General features: G+C 33.3%; 1 long non-coding RNA gene across 1 annotated transcript; it reads left to right on the forward strand.

Annotated features, from left to right (window-relative positions):
• Window positions 1-581: 581 nt before the first annotated feature.
• On the forward strand, window positions 582-3,413 carry LOC134696785 (uncharacterized). The gene is made up of 2 exons (XR_010103015.1): window positions 582-705; window positions 2,289-3,413. It is a non-coding gene; the product is annotated as an uncharacterized LOC134696785 (long non-coding RNA).
• The last annotated feature ends 1,156 nt before the right edge of the window (window positions 3,414-4,569 follow it).

Here is a 4,569-nt window from a genome sequence, read left to right on the forward strand (position 1 = left end):
ACCTTATTATAATAAGGTATATAGGATATTTTTTTTTCTGAGACAAGTGCCTGTGCGTGAACACTTGAAAACGCGTGATCTTAATAATTATGTTTAATTAAATTTAAGATGTAACATTTTTTAATATTGTAAATGAATGCATTCATTTAACTTTTAATGTTGGCTATATAAATTGCATTTGAGTGAGGCAGGGAAAAATATATATATATAACTAGAATCTATGTCTTTTCTCGTTTTCCGTTTACTGTCATGCCATTGTCCGTTCATTTTTGCCAGACTCATGCGTTTGACTTTCCATCTTTATTTTTCACTTAGTCTATAATTCGAGAGCCTTTTATAAAAAAAATATTACACACCAGAAGACTTTGTTAAAAGATAAAGTTTGAATATTATAGCAGAAAAAGGCCAGTGTACCTGAAGTACATTTGAAGACCAGGTTATATATATTACATGAATACAGCATAATAAAGCTGGTTTAATTTGAATTACTATCCATTAGGGACATTTTCTGACGATAATTAATCAATTCTGACAAGTTTGATTAAAAACGGAAAATAAGCCCGTAAACGATTTAACGTTACCGTACCCTCTTTACTTGTCGCATGTCGGCATCTTCAAATGGCAAATTTATTTTACACAAATTCGTTGACATGATGGTAGATGGACACTACAGCACAATATAAGCTGAGCTGGAAATTACAATTGGTGAGTAGAAATGAATAATATTTTAAAACATGCCTATCAGACATGAGAATAATCATTGATCCGGCCAAGAGTTTGAAGGAAAGATGTTTACATTTGTTACATTTGTGCATACAGGTATGAATTGACTTTTTAATACACCACATTCTTGTACAGTAACTTGTTCAAAGGCAAAGTAAGAATTTGGGCTTGTAAAAAAAATTATTCCTGTGATTGGACCCCCCCCCCCCCCCCTTTTTGGAAGATCAATGCATGATTTGAAAAAGGTACATATAAACTATGGTTTAAATCCTCCCTTTTAAAAAGGGCTGGATACACACCTGTTTATTGCCTAAACCATTGTGTGTATTCACAATGGTTTGGTTGGGGGGAGGGGGGCCTATTACCAGACCTAACCCCCTGATGGAGTAACCCTAGTCCAAATAATTATGACGTCTGGCAAGGCTATTTTATCTTTTTTCTGAGACGCCTTCCTAGGACGTTGTAGGAAGGCGTCCCAGAAAAAATTTTAAATAGCCTTGCCAAACGTCATAATTATTTGGACTAGAGTAACCCTACATATTCATATTTATTGTATGTTTAATAATGTATTGATAACTGTCACGTCCTAAAATTTGCATGAAATATCTGTCACTGGATTTTTTATAACTCATAACCAACCAATCTTCACATGTATGTTACAATGATGATGCACCTATTTATATAGCCACTGGTGGGTGATGTACAATAATTATAATTTATCACATATTTGTTATGAATACCTTCAAGGCTTGGGTTTGCATATGCAATAACCTCTAAATTGCCGGGGGCAAAAAAAAGAGTATATTGATATTGTGCCCTGATTCCAAATGATGTGACAGCATTGCGTCCTTAACGACAATGTTTTACACTTTTGTGATAAGAAATTTAAGATAATTTTCCAGGCATGTTTCATTAAATTGCAGGTGCGGATCCAGAGGGGGGTTCCAGGGGTTGGAACCCTTTCTCTTTTTGAGGATCAATGCATTTGAATTGGGACATGTAATTGGAACCACCCTTTGTCCTGGTTTTCAAAATGGCTGGACTCTCCCCTGAATTGTTATCAATGATTTGTTTTGCTCTAAATTTTGTAGAACTTAAATATAACATGTTATAATCTATGCATACCATTGCTTTGTCATGTATGTAGTAATATTCTACAAATTCTATTTTGAAATAAAAAAGTATTATTAAAAGAATTTGTTGAATTATTATTACTACAAATATCACAAATCAAATACATGTAGTTACTGTAAATTCAGAAATTATTGCTTGCAAATTATTGCGAATTTTTCATTTTAGACTTAAATGCGATTTTAATTTTTACGATTTTGTGAAAAATCCTGTTTAATTCATATAAAATATCACAAAATGTGCGTTTAAGTTATTGCGTTTACAACTCAGTCGCATTTTTCGCAATAATAAAAACCTCACATTAATTTCTGAATTGACAGTAGTATATAAAATAGTATTAATGCTATTGACTTATTTAATTTTATACATGTTATAGAAGTCGCATGTAATACAAGTTATAAATACTTAATTCTTAATGTAAATTTTTTTTGTAGATAAGATATCACATTGGTTTGAGCATGATTCCCAGCAAGATTATGAAGGGGCATATATATCATATATACATAGGAAATATATAGTGTCACTAAATTACTCTCATACGGTACCTCACCTCTGTAGCTGTAAATTGCGAAACGGTGGATTCATTCATAATTTTGAGTTACTTGTTGCAATTGGAAATAACGTTGATAAAGCTAACAGCATTATGCCATGATGTTGATGGGATGTTCTGATTGGACAAAAGGAAATTGTGAATTGAACAAATAGCAAACTTGAAATTCATAGGAAAAAAAGTAGGAAATTGGAATAATGAAAATTCATAGTTTCAGTGATTATCTTACAATCATCATGATCATTGTCAATACTACAAGTGCATCATCATGATCATATATATCTGAATTCACCTTGGATAATTGTACATTTAAAATAAGAATTTGGATATAATAAGAATTTCTGTGCTGGCGTTGCTACTGTTGGCTTCATGTACCACCAGCTGGGATTGTTAAACCTTTTTGACCTTTCGTGAGGGTCTGTCACGGTCCGTCACAATTGGTTAGTGTCATATATGCATGATTATGGAAGTTTCACCAACCTAGACAAGCTTTACAGCCCTGGCACGGTTGTTGGTTGCACTTAGAGTCAAATGACAGCTTGCTGTATACATTTGTAGTTCAAATAGTCTGAATGAATCTACATGTATGGTGACAATCTTCTAAATTACTGTTCATTCTGAAACTGGCATTTTATACTAGTACATGTAGTAGTCGAACATATTAAACAATACATGTACTTCAAAGTATCAATTTATTTTGTCTCGCCTTACATGAAAGTCGTGAAAGTTGGTTGTATATATGCAAGAAATATGTATTACAGTCTTGGGGTGATGATGTAAGCTATTTTTAATAGAGCTTTACATTTATAAAAGCTAAAAGAGCTGGTTCAGGGAATGAGTGTAAAATATACTGTTACATTTTATTACATGTAATTGGATACATTTTATTGTATATGAGTACCTTGCAAGGTCTACTTGTCTATCAGGTTAGGTTGACCTGACCTTAATTTTATTTCATGGATAATCTAAGTGATTTAGGTTATTTCAGTTTAATACAATGTTAACATGGTTAGGTTTGTTTCTCAGATACTTCGTAATGAAATTAGAGACTGGAAATGGGGAATGTGCCAATAAGACAACAACCTGACTACAGAGCATACAACAGCAGAAGGTCATCAATGTTTGAATTGTTTCTCAGAAGCTGTAAGCTACATTGAACATGTCATGCATGTTGGAAACAAACATAATTTTTGTTTTGCCTAAGGAGATATGGTATCAGGGGTGAATCGAGCCATTTAAAAAAGGGGGGGTTCCCAACCCAAGACAAAAGGGGGGTTCCAACTATATGTCCCCATTCCATGATCGTCCAAAAAAGGGGGGTTCCAACTCCCTGAACCCTCCCCCTGGATCCACCACTGGGTATGAATTTTGATGAGACGACTTGCATTACTTAAACTATAAACCATGTAGACCAAGTGATTTTCTTTTTAGTCACTATATAATAGGTCACTGCACACCCTTCAGCAAAGACCAAAAACTTAAACTTCATGATGAGTACCCTATAAATGGCTCTGCTTGGAAAGAGCTAGGCTTCTAACAGAGTTAATGTAAAAAAATCAAACGAGAACCCAACAGTGATGACAACTTGATTTATACTAGTATACATGAGCTACAAACAAACAAATATGTGATAAACAGCAATCAACAAAAACACTACAGACAAAAAATTAAGGGGAGACTATTTAAATATAAAAAAGAAGATGTGGTATGATTGCCAATGAGACAACTCTCCACAAAAGACCAAAATGACACAAACATTAACAATTATAGGTCACCGTACAGCTTTCAACAATGAGCAAAGCCCATACCGCCTAGTCAGCTATAAAAGGCCCCGATAAGAAAAAGTAAAACGATTCAAACGAGAAAACTGACGGCCTTATTTATGAAAATAAATGAACAAAAACAAATATGTAACCAAGGATTTGTATAGTGTCTCACTATACAAATCCTTGATCATGTTGATGTAACACAAAAACAAACGACAACCACTTAATAACAGGCTCCTGAATTGGGTTTATTTACTTTAATGTAAAGTAAATAAAATTAATTAATGTCTTGTACAAGTATTACCCTGACGTTCCGTGAAAATTGTTTTAAAAAATCTAATTTGTCCATAATTGTTTTATGTAATAAACTTATTTAAATAAATTCAGACCTTCACCTGT

The sequence above is a fragment of the Mytilus trossulus genome, chromosome 14, assembly GCF_036588685.1.
Source record: "Mytilus trossulus isolate FHL-02 chromosome 14, PNRI_Mtr1.1.1.hap1, whole genome shotgun sequence".
Lineage (NCBI taxonomy): Eukaryota > Metazoa > Mollusca > Bivalvia > Mytilida > Mytilidae > Mytilus > Mytilus trossulus.